Here is a 17,412-nt window from a genome sequence, read left to right as displayed (position 1 = left end):
TCAGTGCTTTGCGATAACCTAGAGGGGTGGGACAGGGAGGGTGGGAGGGAGGCTCAAGAGGGAGGAGATATGGGGATATATGTATGCATATGACTGATTCACTTTGTTATACAACAGAAACTAACACAGTATTGTGAAGCAATTATACTCCAATAAAGATTAAACAACAAACAAACAAACAAACAAAGTGTACTCATGAAAAGAGACTATCTCTTTGTGGATTGTTTAAGCAAATTCTCAGGGAAGATTCTAATTGGCTAGACTTGGGTCATCTGCCTATATCAGAACGAACCACTGTAACCAAGTACTCTGGTCCCCTGGGTCATGTGCATTCCTATTGTCAAACCTTGTAGAATAAGAATAGGAAAGGGTGGTTCCCTAAAGAGATGCTGGGCAGGCCAAGAAAATAAATGTATCACTACAACAGCATTATTTCATTTGTTCTTCCTTCTCATTCTTATGAAGTAATATCTACCTTTATTTTGCAGATTAGAAAAATAGCCTTATAAAAAGTCAGTCGTTTGCTCAAGTAACTTGGTTAGTAAAGAAAAGCTGGCTTTCAAACCCAGGTCTATCTGATTCCAAAGCTCCCTGATACTGTCTGGGAGGATAATGGCAGGAGGGCTTCACTGGTACCGGATTGCCTGTGATGGCTGCAGCAGAGAAGCTGGCACATGGCTGCGTGGGGTTATGGAGTGAACATTTGGGAAGAATCTGCTCATCAGATCTGGAACGAACCAGTTCCTGTCCAGGAAAGTGGATGAGGTGACTATATGAAGAAAAGGAGTTTCCAGTTGTGCTTAATGGAGACAGCAGGCTCCATGGATGGAGGACAGGGGGCAGGAAGATTAGATCATCAGACAGACAGTCAAATGCCAGATTAGTGAGGAGGATGGTTGAAGCAAAAGGATGCGGATGAATCTGGGCAGCCCTAAGGAAGTTAACTCAGGAGGCAAGTTACAAGCACAGTATTTCCTAAGATCCTAAAAATTATTTACTTTCTATTGGTTCCTAAAGAAGTTTGAAGCATTCAATTCCTCCCAGAGTCAAGAGTCATCATCCAGGAATGAGTTTTCACAACATTTAACCACAAATTAAAATGTTAACCTTTTCGTTGCTGGAGGCATGAGAGGAACCTATGAGGGCAGTCAGGGCATCAGGGCACAGAAGAGGAGTAAGTGGGGACGTGGGGCAATGGCTGGTTACCGATTAGCAGGGTAGCATTCCCATATTTTAACTAGTATGACCATCATGGGTATTTGCCTGTTGACTAGAAGCTTTGACTTCACCCCTTTCCTCATGAGAGTCTGGAGCCAGCAGCTACTTTTCACTACAACCCCCTACTTCTTGCTGCCAGGCTTCTTGGGAGTCTGGTCTATTCCAGGTACACCAGAAAAAAAGAGGCTGAAATCCAGACATACAAATGTTCAAATGTGGCCAAAGCAGGTTCTTAACATTTTCTAGACATGAAGGCATTTCTCTGATGTTTGTTCTCATTAATCTTGCTTTTTTGTCTTTTTCTCAGTGTCTATGTCTCCATATTTCACTGGGGGCTGAAGTTGAACTAAAGGCTCACACCAGATGCTCATGCATATTTCTGCATGTGTACTTGAAAGGAAACCCTTTGAAAGGAAGTGGTCCCTACTAGGCCAAGCTGTGGGAGGAGAAAGTAAAGTCTGAAACGTTGAAATGAAGGACAAAAATACAGACAGGTACTGTAGAAGAGCTGGGAGGAGACTTTGGGAGAGAGTTGGGATGTCAGTTACATCCATTAGAGTTAGGCAGAAATGCAACAGGTCATGCCCAAATGAATGTACAACAACTGGGAGTTATAGAGGAAACAGAATCCAGGATGCAGAAAAGTGTCTAGAAACCAGATTTCTAGATCCTCAGTGGAAGCAGAGAAGTAGAGAGATATTGCATCACAGTCAAGATACTTTATGAGCTGAGCTGCAGAGAACCTGGTATCTCAGCCCCCATGGCACTTAAATTCTTATGTTCATATAGGCCTCCCCCAAAGAAAGGTAGATGAAGTCAAACTGGATTAGATTAGACTGGATTAAATTGGAATGGATTGGACTAGAATGGATTGAATTGAATTGAATTGACCTCCAGTGACTGAAGAGACAGGCAGTTCTCAATAACTATAGCCAGAGAGTCAGAGAAGAAAAATCACACAACTTTCCACAGTCTGAGAACAGGTTGGAAGGGGAAAAAGAAAACATTTGATTTCTTAATCACAGGTTTTGGCCCCAAGCATCTTGTGTTTAATGTCCGAAAAGACTATCTGGTCTGCCAACTTTCTGTTTTGCACGACTGCCCAAATGGGTTACAGCTGTTCAGTTTGAAAGCTCCTGATTCTAAACCAACTATGTATCTTGTTCTTATGATGTGAATGCCCTATGAACATTTATGTTCTTTTCTGGAGGAATTTCATATCTTCCCTTTCAGAAATCAATTCTTCTTCAATAAGCCAGAGTTGCACATGTCCCCAAATTCTGTTACTACAGGAGTTAGTCATCACAGAATCCTTTAAGGCTTTCACTTCTAGTGCCTGCAGACACGTTTTCCCGAGGATCTCAGAGTACGTCTACACAAGGACAATCCAACAATATGTCCAGGAATATGCTGAGGTTTGCCAGAAACACAGTAAAAAAGACTTTTCTGGTTGAGTTCTTTTTGCATTTCTTCCTTTATTTTTTGCCTCTTTGTCCCTATACATAGAAACCTTCTGAGATTTCCTTACAAATCTAATGAACCTGAGATGACTATATACTGACCATCTACCATATAAATAATGTTAGAGCTCAGCTGGGCATGAGACATGAAGTTTTATGGGTCATATATAACCAAATATAGCTAGAAGGAAAGGAAGACTAGAGCTGGGACCTTATAAAGTTCAGTTCCAGGGCCAGGGACTGAAGGGTTTCTGCTCTAGAAGTCATCTCCAGTGGAATGCAGGAAGAATTCTACTCTAGAAGTTATTTTAATGGTTATCAGTCGATTCCAGTAGCCTGGTGGACAAACAAAATTGAAAAGTCACAGAAAGCTTAGATGCATGGAAAAGGCAGTACCAGTGGAACCAATTGGGTAGCATCTTCATCCAGTTCTACATGTGCATTCAGAATTTTAGCCACGTTTTTGAAAAAGAAACAGCATAAGCAAGGAAGGCCAACTGCCCTTACAGCCACTCTTTTGGATTCAGAGGAGTGTTCTAAATAGAATTAGCAATAGAAACTGAAAGAGAAAACCATGAGAGGGAGAAGGCAGGAGCAAGGTCTTAGTGCTAATATTGATGCCTAATCTAAAGAATAAATAAATAAACAGAATTAGCACACCAAAATCTGTCCTGGATATGGTTTTCAGCAAAAGACACTGGATTCTACGTAGGATCCTAGCAACATTCAGATCTCACTTGGGAAGGGCCAAGGCTATTCACAATTAGGATCAAGACAGGAATTGGCCCTACAGGTCTTAGGAATTAGGGCACCAACTCTGAGCAACTAGAGAATTCAGAGGTAGTAAAACAAGGCAGGTGCTGCCAGTTGGCTCATTCCAAATACCGTGATGTAGATCAACATCAAACAAGAAACAGTAAAGTATTACGGAAACAGTGAACACCAAAATTTAATAGTGTGGATCTTTCAAATTAGTGATTCTCAATGTTTAATATGCACAAGAATCATCTGAGGATCTTGTCTAATTGTAGATTCTGATTCAGTAAGTCTAGGGGAGGGCTTGAGGTTCTGAATGTCTAAGAATTTCCCAGGGGATACTCTTGCAGCTGGTCCACAGAAGACACTGTGACTAGGAGGGTCTAGAGCAATGGTTCGCAACTTTGGCTGCATATTAGCTTTAAACAATGCTGATGCCTGGGTCCCATTCCCAGAGACTCTGATTTAATTGGTCTGGATTGGGCTATGTTTTCTGATGGTCTAAAAGCTCCCCCAGGTAATTCCATTTAGGAATCCATTTAGGGCCATTTCAGTTGGTTCTCCAATGGATTTTAGGACAATGTTTTTGTTTTTAAAATTTTTTAATCCGACCAATAAGTTCTCTATTGATAGTTACAGGTGTTGTAAGTGTTTAGAGTCCTAGGCACTCTGGGTATTTTTTCAATCCTGACACATTTCAGGATAGTAAATCCTGTTTAATTTTTTGTTTTGTAATTTGATTTGATAGTGATAACATTGTGTAACTCAGAGATATTTTTGTTTCATTTGCCTTTAACTTTTTTTTTTTTTTTACCTACTGTAAAAAGAACCTTAGAGTAATAGGTAGACTGGAAATTTATATTTTCCCTTTCTTTTAAAAACCAGTTCTTGGCTTCAGCAGTCTTCCCACAGCCCTCTCCTATTGTATTCATTAACTTGGGTTGCTTGGGTTGCACCCTAATGATGTGTTTGTTCTCTTATTAGCCTCACAGACTCGAGCCAACTCCAAGAGCACATTCTTAGGAAGCTGATGCCTTTGTTTAATTCTGCATATTTCTTCTCTTAGAGAGAAAAGGCAAGTGAGGACAGTTATCAGTTACAAGATGTGTGGAACACATAGATAGTCTAGCACTCTACTGGGAAGATCATTTGTGTGAAGAAGATCCAGTAACTTTCCACTTACATCATCTATTCTCTCAAATCTTGCTCCTTCCCAACCTCCCTACCTCTTTACCTCCTCCACTCCCATTCCACCCCTACTTTCTATCATCCCAGAACAAAAGGGTTCCATAAATTAAAAGATTGACTTATGAGGCCTTTGATTCTCTATTAAGCTGATTTTTTTTTTTCTTACTTACTGTTGTTCTATAGCATTTCAGAAACTACTTCATTCTAGGCACGATGCCTACAATTGGGGTTGGCTGCGACCAAAGGAATCTTGGTTTTATCCTTTGGGTATGAAAAGCTTGGTTTCTCCTAGGCAGAGATGAGTTCAATATAAGTGTGCTTTTCTTTACAAGGTTGTTTTAAAATAAATATTTAATACAAAGATATAATGTTGTTTCTCAGAGGACCTTGCTATGCAGTGATTTTCAGACTACAGACCATTACCCATTCGTGGATTGTGAAATAAATTTGGTAATTCTTGACCACCATTGTCTTTAATAGATGAGAAAAACGGAGGATAGAAGACAAAATATCAGAGAATATCTCACACTGTACGTGTAAGTATAATCTTTTTTTTGAGAGAACTCCCGTTTCAGTTATATAGATGTAAATTGTATTTTTACTGTGAGTTGTGTTTAAAAAGATTAAAAGCCACTGTCCCAAAGCAATCATTCATCAGTCCACCTTTACTCAAAGTCTTCCGAAACTATTATAATGCAATGATAATTTATTATGATTTTAAAATCTTCAGATATCAGCCTGCTGTTTTGGCACAAAAAGGCAATAGGTGTGTGGGGGGTGTGTGTGTGTGTATATGTGTGTATGTGCACACATACACCTCTCATAGATTAAAACCCCAAATTTCCATTTTTAATCAGATTTAAACATTGGATTTTACTTAGTTCACTTTTATGCAGTCTCCTCATTGCCTATTGGGCTTCCTAACCACAGAGTTTTTTCTCCTCTTCAGTTTACATTTATTTTTTCCCCAATCACTTCGAGACCCTCTTTAAAGTTTTTTGAAGCTGTGTTTTCCTTTATAGGAGAAAGGAAACATCAGTAGTTCTTATAATCAAAGGGTCAAAAGGAAGTGAAATCCCATAGTTCAGTAGGGTTCTGGACTGCTGCTACCTCTGAGAGTTCACAAAGGCTTCCCAAGGGATAGAATGACTTGAAGGGAATCAAATTGGATCCTCATCCTTCACATATTTTCTCTCCTAAAATTGATTGGACTGGGAATATGTAAGAGTCAAACCATCCCTTTCACAATTGTCCTCTTCCACTTTACAAAAAGGTAGCATACGTTCCGCTGCAACTTAATATGGTGCACTGCTCCAGGTGTAAAAACTCATAACACTGAATGAATTCAAAACACCGGTGTCGGTTTGGGAAAGTGAATGACCTTAATAACTGAATAACAAATCCGTGTGCTTATCAGGTAATTTCCAAGTCATGCTTTCCAAAAATTGAAAAAGCAAAACTGTGTTGTCAGATTCTAGATGATTAAAAATAATTTTTCAAAATACATCATGTGATTTTTGACAAATAGATCAAAAGGAGTTCCAAAAAATGAGTGACATTATTGTAACAAAAGTCTATGTATTCTCATCTACTTAATAGGTAAGCCCTTATTGATTATATCTATAAAAGTAAAAAACTAGAATAAAAAATATGCTGAGCCTTTTCTCATTCTGGAAATGAGAAGTACTTATTCATGATAATGTGAATTAATCAGGAAAAATGACTATATCCATCTCATTAAATGATTCATTTTCAATACGCTTCCACATTTTATATTTAATACTTTTCAAAATTTGTGATACATTTATACTGTTTTGAGTAACTGGCTGTTACTAATGATCATAATGATAAATCAATAAAAATAAATTTAACCTTTAGAGCCTTAGAGTTACAGGAAATATATTGCTATTTCAATTTACTTTCATATATATTTTTTACATAGAGTTAATCAATAAAGACAATTAATTAAAGACTTTCCAGTGTAGGGAATTCCCTGGTGGTCTAGTGGTTAGGACTCCCTGCTCTCACTGCCAAGGACCCTAGTTTGATCCCTGGTCAGGGAACTAAGATCCTGCATGCTGCGCGGCATGGCCAAAAAAAAAAAAAAAAAAAAAAAATCATAATAAAATAAATAAACAGAACATCAATATTATTTAAACAAAAAGACTTTCCAGCCTAAATATATATTACATTAGGACAAAATTCAGAGGGGGAAATGCAATGAGAATATACTACTAAAGATAGCTTACTCATGTATTTTTTAATGGATGGTAATAGGTATAAATTCATATTATATTTAGATTCCATTGGGTAAATTTTTTAAAGTGTTGCAATAGTTTAATTTTACATGTGATACTTATATCTTTTGCAGTTATTTAATCTTTTGACAGGCTGCTCTCAACTTCTGAGATGCTTTGCATTCTGTCTATGCAATGTGTATCTCTCTAAATAAACTCGCTTTAACCTAAACAAAAAAATCTTTTGACAAATAAAATTGAATACTTAAAATATAAAAAGGGGTATTTACTGAAAGTAAGGTTTCAAATTTTTTAGGAGGAACATAAACAAAAATATTTAAGGTCACTGATCTAGACTTCTCACAGCCTATTATTGTCAGAAATCTGTAAGGTCATCCCAATATAAGAATATGTATTTCTTCTACAAAATTCTTTTATGAATATTCTATGCTATACTTTTCCTAAGGGTAAAGTATATGCTGAATACAGCCTCTCATCACCCAGACTAGTCTTAGTTGGCATGCTAAAACTGGCTGGAGTAGTAACTAGCAACATTGACCAGAATAAGCAACACAAAATGAACTTCACAACAACTTCAAAATTCAGGATGCATTTAACAGATGGAGATGATTAACAGTATGGGAAATTTGGTATTAAAATATTTTAATCAATTCTTGATAACCAGGCAGTCTCTTTTGGGAAGTACATGCACCATCAACTGGTAAACGAAATGAAAAAAATTTCAAAAAAAGTTAAAAGTCAGAATTTGTTCCACTGTTCAAGATCTTGCACTGAACACCTATATTTATTGCCTTTTCTCAGATATCCCTTAAAATGATGGCAGAGATACATAAAGGTATTTTTCCTAATAACAAAGGAAATGGATGTGGGGGAACACTCATGGGTGAGAGTTTTTAAAACTTTCTGAAGAAACAAAAACCAATGGAAACAAGTAGGAGGAAGCTATATTTTCAGAGGGTACCTCAGCCAAACAGGGAGTCAGGCAAAACCCCAAAGAGGCTATGGATTCAAAAGTGAAAAAGCGCAGGAAAAAGGGGGATTGCATTGAAAATCTATGCAATGAACTGCTACCTTATTATCTTTCTCCAGGTAGAACTAAATAAAAGGGTATTTCTTTAAGAAAATGTTGGGAAGGAAGAAAGCTTTTCTCTACTTTTCTAGGTTCTTCTCGCTGGTCTAAGAATTAAATTGACAAGACCCAGATTAACAGGAGAAAATAAAATTTAATTTTGTATGTATGGCAACCCTACATACATGAGAGGGTCAGAGAGTCCACATACACAAGAAGTTCAAAATCAGAAAGGTAAAATAATCCACATGCCAAAGTGACACATCTTGAGAAGACTGTACTGAACCCCTACAAAAGAAATTAATTTTTTCTAGTTTTTATTTTTGTTCTCTTTTGATCTCTTTTTGAATTATCTCTTTCCATGTGAGTCAAATTTTCCTAGTTTAATTTTAGTTAGCTTAATTACATTTCATGTTGCAGGCTTTCCATGAATGCTTAATGATCCTTGGTTATCTGTTCTCATTTAAGCGTAGGTGAGTTTTGCACAGTAAAGGAAACCATCGACAAAACAAAAAGACAACCTACTGAATGGGAGAAAATATTTGCAAATGAAATGACCAATAAGGGGTTAATATCCAACATATGTAAACAGCTCATACAACTTAACATCAAAAAAACAAACAACCCAATAAAAAAATGGGCAGAAGACCTGAATAGACATTTTTCCAAAGAGGAAATGCAAATGGCCAACAGTCACATAAAAAGATGCTCAACATCACTAATCGTCAGGGAAATATAAATCAAAACCACAATGAGATTTCACCTCACACCTGTCAGAATGGCTATCATCAAAAAGAACACGAATAACAAATGTTGGCGAGGGTGTGGAGAAAAGGGACTCCTTGTACTCTGCTGGTGGGAATGTTAATTGGTGCAGCCACTGTGGAAAACAGTATGGAGGTTTCTCAAAACTGTAAAAATAGAACTACCACATGACACAGCAATTTCACTCCTGGGTACATAGCTGAAAAAAACAAAAACACTAAATCGAAAAGATACATGCACCCCAATGTTCATAGCAGCATTATTTACAATTGCTGAGATATGGAAGCAACCTAAGTGTCCATCAACAGATTAATGGATCAAGAAGATGTGGTACATATATTGATATATATATATATACACACACACATATATACACACACACACACACACACACACACACAATGGAATACTACTCAGTTATAAAAAAGAATGAAATTTTGCCATTGGCAACAGCAATGGATAGACTTGAAGGGTATTATGCTAAGTGAAATAAGTCAGAGAAAAGTAAATACTGTATGATAGCATTTATATGTGGAACCTAAACAATACAACAAACTAGCGAAAATAACAGAAAAGAAACAGACTCACAGAAATAGAGAACAAACTAGTGGTTACCAATGGGGAGAGGGAAGGGGGGAGGGGCAATTTAGGAGTAGGAATTAAGAGGTATAAACTACTATGTATAAAATAAGCTACAAGGACATATTGTACAACACAGGGAACATAGCCAATATTTTATAATATCTATAAATGGAATATAACCTCTGAAAATTGTGAATCACTACACTGTACACCTGTAACTTATAAAATATTGTACATCAACTATAGCTCAATTAAAAAATAAACAAAATAAAATAAAATTCAGGAAAATCTAAAAAAAAGGTGATAGAAGGGCTGAGCAGAAGCTCTGTGTACGTGAATGGGGTTTGCCAATTAGAAGGTTTTGCTTTAGGCTAAACAAATTAGGAAGCAGCTTTTACACTTGGAGAGGCCCAAATTTCAGAGTACGGAGGACTTTGTTCTGGGGTTTTAATAGCCATGTTTGAACGTACATTGGGAAAACTTCTAAGAATATAGGACAAAGAGAAAAAGAGACAGAAAAATATGGGAGTAAAGAAAAATGAAAATAAAGATTTACTTAGGAGGTCCAATATCTATCTGATTTAAATTTTAGAAAGACAGAATAGAGAAAATGAAAGGGAAAATTTCAGAGAAACAGAAGTAAATTTTCTAGACCTAAAGAAGAACATGGATATCTATATGAATGGATCTCTTGAGCGCCCAGCGGAATGAATGGATATGGCCCTACAGACACACCACGATGATATTTCAAAAGATCAAGGATAAACCAAAGATCCTAAAAGCTTTCAGGTCATGTACCAAAAAAAGCCCCCAAAAAACAGTGGCCCCAATTTTTCATCAACAACTGAATGCTAGAAAACTAAGCAGTGCTGTCAAAATTCTGAGAGGACTACATTCAGCCAAACTATCAATCCTGCATGAAGGCAGAATAAACATATTTAGAGAAATGGAAGACTCGGAATTCTTGCCTCCCAGTACACTTTCTAGGAAGTAGCCTGAAGACAGACTTGTGATATTGTGATTTATAAGAAATATATATTTAGCCCCCGTCCCTGTTCCTGGCATAGAGCTCCTAAAATCCTTCCTAAATGATGAAAGCAAAAAGGTGTCTTTTGTTATCTGAAGGGATTGACTTTAGGAAAGCACTTAAAGATGGGGGCTGGTTGCCAGGAGAGCCAACCTTGTGATAAGAGGGTTGGAACTTTCAGTCCCACCTCCACCCCCAACATCTGGGAAGAAAAGAGGGGCTAGAAGGTGAACCAATCATCAAGGCCAATGATTTAATCAATCATATCCGTGTAATGAAGCCTCGATAAAAACCCAAAAGGAGAGAGTTCGGAGAGATTCCAGGTTGGTGAACACGTAGAGATTTGGGGAGAGTGGTGAGCCTGGAGAGAGCATAGAAGCTCCAGGCCTTTTCCCCATACCTTGCCCAATGCATCTCTTCCATCTGGCTGTTGCTGAGTTGTTTCCTTTTACAAAAATCTGGTAATTTAGTAAGTAAAATGTTTCTCTGAGTTCTGTGAGCCACTCTAGCAAATTAAACCTGAGGAGGAGGTCACTGGAACCTCTGATTTATAGCTGATCGGTTAGAAGCACAGGTGACAACCTGAGCTTGTGATGGGTGTCTGAAGTGGGGTGGGGAGGAGCAGTCTTATGGGAATGAGCCTTTAACCTTCAGGATCTGATGCTATCTCTGGATAGATAGTGTCAGAATTGAGTTGAATTATAGGACACCCAGCTGGTGTCAGAGAACTGTTTGTTGGTGATGTGGGAACCGCCCCCCCCCACACACACATTAGAAATTGTCTCAGAACACCTTTTAGACTTCAGGAAAATGTGAGAGTAAACCCCGAAAAAAGAAAACATGGGATCCAGGAAAACAATAAATCTAATCCAGAAGAAGGGAAGGGAAGAGAAGGGAAGTCCTGAGATGATAACTTTGCAACAGGAATAAAGCAAACCTCAGATTCTGGGAGATCTCTGTGGGGAAAAAAGAGAAAGTTGAAAGGCTTCCAATTCCTCTCAACCTTTCTCATATCATGGCACAAATAAAAATGGTAACCTATATCAGGCACACTGGAGTAAATGGAGGAAACTGCATGGAGGAAACCTGGAAGCCAACCTCTGTATGTTCTGTGAGCCTTGGGCCCCTCTGGCTGAGCTGAGGGCTGACTGACAAAGAACCTGGCTGACGTGGAAGCCATTCATGAAGTCAGTTGTTGGGAATTTCTAAATTACACAGTGTGGTTAAAAGCTTGGAATAACTTGATTATATAATTGGTGGCTTATTTTTTTAGAGAGAGAGAGATAATCCAATCAAACTTTTGACAGGAATTATTTCTTTGGTGTGACACTGACTCATAGAGGAAAAAAATGTAATCTGAGGACACTATTTGACTCTTTTCACAGCAGAAAATATTTATGTAGTCATAATATGATATTATTGATTTTCACCTTTTAGAGTCAACAAGGGTAAATAAATCAAGGGAAAAGATATAAAATGTAAATATTCTTAGTATTGACAATATTAAAAGAAAGATATAACTGATGAAGACTGAGAGGTAAAAAGAGGATGAGGATCGTGGACGGAGGACTTATGACTTTATCTTACGAATTTGGGAACCAAGAGATACTGTCTAGAAAGTGAGAGCCTTCCCTCAGATTTCTGCCAGTGCCCTCAGCTACTGAGTTCCCAAAGAAGTAGAATACCAAGTCTCACTTTTTGGATGTTCTTGACTGAGAGAGAAGCAACAGGAAAAGAAGCACCAAGGCACCAAAAGGTAGAAATTAAAAGCAACTGAAAATGACATGGAAAAGTTTGCAAGAAAGGAAAAGACTTAAGGAAGAAAGATTTCATATTTCTGTTGCCAAATTGCTATTAGGAATTAAATAAATGCTAAATGCTGAGAGAGGGAGAGAGAGAGAGGAGAGAGAGAGAGAGAGAGATTGTCTGTGATTTATTAAATAAGAAACAGATTTTAAAATCCTCTTTGAAGATTCATGGAGGGACTATGAGAGTAGGAGAGACACAGAGGAGGCTGGTAGTGACATAAGATAGCCAAATTCTCATGATTCATGGCAGGAAGTCAAAAGGCAATGTCTAATTTTGATATATTAAGAAACTGCACCATAAGCATACCATTTAGAAATATGGAGTAACCACCAGAAGTAAAAATTGAAGAACTTTCCTACTGTGTCTCCAGTACCTAGAATAGCAAGTGGCTGATTGTAACTGCTCAATAAATATCTGCTGAAAGAATGAATTTGCTGAATAATGTGCAGGAATGGGGGAGGGGATAAGGGAACTTGACACTGTTGCTTACATTCATTATAAGCCTGCAATAGTTCCATTTACCCCTCTTTCCTTACAAACAGAATTCAGATTTCTACTCTGCAGGGAATGTGATCCCATCTCTAACGAGGAGTAAATCTTGATTAGTCTAATGAATCATGGTAATCCTACATCTCTAACCAGTGACTGGATTAAAGGATGTCATATGGCCCAGTTCTGTCCAATGAGATATGAAAGGAGGATTCTTGGAAGACTGCTTTCCTCTTCTCTCTCTCAAAATTGACATGTCTGAATTTGATGCCTGGACCGTATAACCACCAAGAGGAAGCTAGACTGAGGAAAAAACTAACATCCACAGAATGGCAGGGCATGGAAAGAACCTGAAACCTTCCTGACATCACTGAGCTCTCAGTTAAACAACCCTATCTCAACATGTCTTATATGAGAGATAATAAACTTTCCTTTTTGTTCCAACTAGTTGAGTTGAAGGCTACTGTTATTTGTTCTCAAAGCAAAACAACAGTAAAGGTCCTTCTGTATTTTTTGATATAAATAAACATATGCTTATGTTCATGTTTATGAAAATTAAAAATAAAATAAAGCTGTATATAATTTCATCCAATTACAATAGAGGAGTTTTTTTTTATTTTTGAATTTTATTTTATTTATTTTTTTATACAGCAGGTTCTTATTAGTCATCCATTTTATACACATCAGTGTATACATGTCAATCCCAATCTCCCAATTCATCACACCACCACCCCCACCCCCTGCCGCTTTCCCCCCTTGGTGTCCATACGTTTGTTCTCTACGTCTGTGTCTCTATTTCTGCCCTGCAAACCGGTTCAACTGTACCATTTTTCTAGGTTCCACATATATGCGTTAATATACTATATTTGTTTTTCTCTTTCTGACTTACTTCACTCTGTATGACAGTCTCTAATAGAGGAGTATTTTTTAAAATCAGTGTTTAAATAGTTGTGTCCTCTAAATTTTGGTAGCCAGGTTTCAAGCCTCAGTTATTCTCTCTTTTATTTCCACTTTCTTGTCTTCCAAGACAAATTTTTTAAAAGCCCTTCCCCTCCAGTTTGATAACTTCAGAAATTTCACCGCAATACACTCTAGTTGAAAGGGGCACCTCTTCCTGGAAACAAAAAGGAAAGTAGAGAATATGGCTACATTTGCCTAGTTTCCCTATCATGATATTTATTCTTTCAACAAAATGTGAGACAAAGTCAACAGTTGAGAGAGAATGGAAGAAAATGAGTGTGAGATATGAAGAGAAAGGAGAAGGCATAAAATAATCATCTCAAAGACTAAAAGAAATAAATTACAGATGTAAAAGAATTTTGAATGAGATACTTTCTATTTTCAGAATTGCAGTTAGATCCCAAAAGCCTAGAGAATTGATGGGTCTGCCAGATGCTTGTATGAAGGATCTATAAAAAGACAGCAAAATGTCTAGTAATCACCACATTCTATAGCCTATAGAATTACAACCAACGTTTAAGAATTCACAGAGGAGGACTGTTTGAAAGGGAATTTCAAGGAAAGATGGAGTTTTGAATGACTAATTTTACTACCTTCCCCATAGATAGCAGAAGGTTGGTAGGGCTCCAAGGGAGCCATTAGAGGGAGCCTCAAGAAAAAAAAATAAAGTAGAGCTACAGGCACTTGATTCCTGCTTTCACCTGCTCTTAGTAAGAGAATAAGAAAAGAGCTCAGTATTGGAATCAGACCAAGGTGTTGATCCAGCAGACCAAGGATGTGTACTGTTTATTGTAGGATACGAGTGGTCGCTGTAGAGGGGAGTCAGATATGAATATTCTTATAGCATCTTTGCTCAAATAATTCTTTGCCTTTAAGGTTGAAGAAACTCCAAGTTCAAAAGGCTGTTGATGTATATCTTGTCATGGTATTGGTGGAGTTGGTGGGTGCAGAAACTGAGGTAGTGGGTCACAAGAGTTTGCTAACTCTAACAGAGCCAAGATTCCCACTGCTGGGGGAGGAGGTCACTGAAAACCCTGTTGGGGGGATCACTAAAGACAAATGAAGAGCCAGCATTTGAATACCTGACCTGACGGAGGTTAACGTCAGGTTCTCAGACAAGAGAGAACTTTCATTAGCCTTAGCTAAGTGAAATGGTCTTTCCCTATTTTCACTCATCCTCTCCTGATCTTGACCCTCCAGGATCCAACAGAAACATAACAAGGGGTTTGGGGTAGAGAAGTGGAAGAGCAAGGTGAAGAAACACTTAAAATATAGACTATGCTCTACTCCTCCACTGAATATCCTCAAACCGTGGGTCAGCTGAGCTGGGAAGAGGAGAAACTTTTAATTGAATGATAAGCTCAAGGTGTAGTTGAGACTGGACTACACTTTTTTTCTTTGACCTGAGAATGTGTTTGTTTATATTTGAAAGTGGTCAGAATTCATGAAATATGCCTGAGAGGCCATCGGTGAGTGAGGAAGAGAACTCCTACTCATTGGGTTGGAAAGCAGTGACTGGAGAGAAGAAACAGCTTTCCTGCTTTGTCCCTATGGAGAAAAGCCCATTCATTAAGCTTGCCATACTCGGTGAAAGCATTGTAAATAACAGGATTGTCAGACAGTATCTATTTCGGGTTTCTAGTTATGGATTTCAAGTGAAGCCAGTCAGCTACATTGTGATAGTCCCCCAAAATATTCTGCTCCTTCAGTATTGGAACAGAAGAAGTGAACGATTTGGTTTGACCAATGTTAGAATTTTGCTGTACAAATACATAAAAAGGGAGTGAGAGGTGAACTATTGCTATTTTCAAGAAAGCAACTACAATGATGGATTATGAATGGAATCTGAGTTGAGTGAGAAGGAAAACAGAGACAGTAGGGGGATGAAGAGTGAAAAGGAAGTAGAATTATAGAGCAAAGGCTCAATAAGGCAAGAACTGTTACAGTTAAGAAGCTACAGGAAGTAACTGGAAGAATAAATTGCAAAGGTCCAAGAGTGATTTATTACTTGAAACAGAAATTTCAGAGGTGATGCAACTTCTGATGAGGGCAAGATTTAGGGCAAGATTGGTTGGGTGAAAATTTTGTGGGAGGCGAGGTTGTTAAGAAACTGATCAGGTTAAAAGTATATTGTGGACTGGTTAGAACTAGTTTAAATGAGTTGGACCAATTCTTTTCAGTTTAAACCAGTTTGATTCGTGCTGAACCAATAGATCTATCATTTTTTAATTTTATGCCTCATTGATTTCATCAACCATGAAATAAATATGAACTTGTTTTACCTAATTTAAAATTATTTACATTGGTACAGCCACTATGGAAAACAGTATGGAGGATCCTCAAAAAACTAAAAATAGAGTTGCCATATGATCCAGCAATCCCACTTTGGGCATATATCCAGAGAAAACTATAATTCTAAAAGATATATGCACCCCAATGTTCATTGCAGCACTATTTACAATAGTCAAGACACGGAAGCAACCTAAATGTCCATTGACAGATGATTGGATAAGGAAGATGTGGTACATATATACAATGGACTACTACTCAGCCATAAAAAAGAATGAAATAATGCCATTTGCAGCAACATGGATGGACCTAGAGATTATCATACTAAGTAACATAAGTCAGACAGAGAAAGACATACCATATAATATCACTTATATGTGGAATCTAAAATACAACACAAGTGAACATACCTACGAAAGAGAAACAGACTCACAGACATAGAAAACAGACTTATGGTTGCCAAGGGGGTGAGGGTAGAAGAGGGGTGGATTGGGAGTTTGGGATTAGCAGATGCAAACTATTATATATAGAATGGATAAACAACAGGGTCCTACTGTACAGCATAGCGAAATATAATCAATATCCTGTGATATTGGAAATGGAAAAGAATATGAAAAAGAATATATATATATATGTGTATATAACTGAATCACTTTGCTCTACAGCAGAAATTAACACAACACTGTAAATAAACAATACTTCAATAAAATAAGAGAAACATATACCATGAAAAAATAAAATAAAATAAAATAAAATAATTTACATTAAATTACACAGTATGTTGGCATTAAGTATTGTTTTTTACTTTGATTAGTGGCTTATAAGGTTAGTTTAGATTTATAGTGACTTATATTTACATGGACTTTATTTAGAAAATCCATGCCAAAGTTAAGGAGTATTCCCATTAGTTAGAGATTCCTTTTGAACAGGATACAAAGTTTTACTAAGTGGATGAACCCATAATATGGATGACAAAAATTATAGGAATCCATAGTGCTTTCTTCTCTTCCAAAATATAAAAATTGTCTTGTGGTTTGAATTTATCTCTGCAAGGTCTGACCATTTTTCTGAGTAGGAGAAAAGTAAACAGACTTCCTGCTTCATCCCTCTGGAAGGAAGCCTGTTCATTAAGCCTGCCATACTTGGTGAAAGCATTGTAACAGGACTGCCAGACAGTAACCATTTTGGGTTTCTGGTCATGGATTTCAAGTGAAGGCACTTAGCTACTTATCACTCTGCTCCTCCAGTATAGGCACAAACTCCTACTCAGACTCTATCTTATAAACCTTACATCTCATTTCTGAGTATTAATTCTGTTCATTTCATGCTGTTTCTCAGCCATAACCTATAAATTTGTTACTACTTCCACATAGGAAAAAAATGTCCTCCTTATAACTAGACGCACTTATTTGTAAATAGATTGAAGCAATGTCTACCAATAAAACCATATTTCCACCAACACTCTGAGAATCATTTTCCTTGTCGGCGTTAAGTGAGAATGTGAAAAAGACCAAAATGTATATAGTTGGAGTCCTCCTTCTC

This window comes from Balaenoptera acutorostrata, chromosome 6, assembly GCF_949987535.1.
Source record: "Balaenoptera acutorostrata chromosome 6, mBalAcu1.1, whole genome shotgun sequence".
Classification (NCBI taxonomy): Eukaryota; Metazoa; Chordata; class Mammalia; order Artiodactyla; family Balaenopteridae; genus Balaenoptera; species Balaenoptera acutorostrata.
This window is presented reverse-complemented; position numbering follows the sequence as displayed.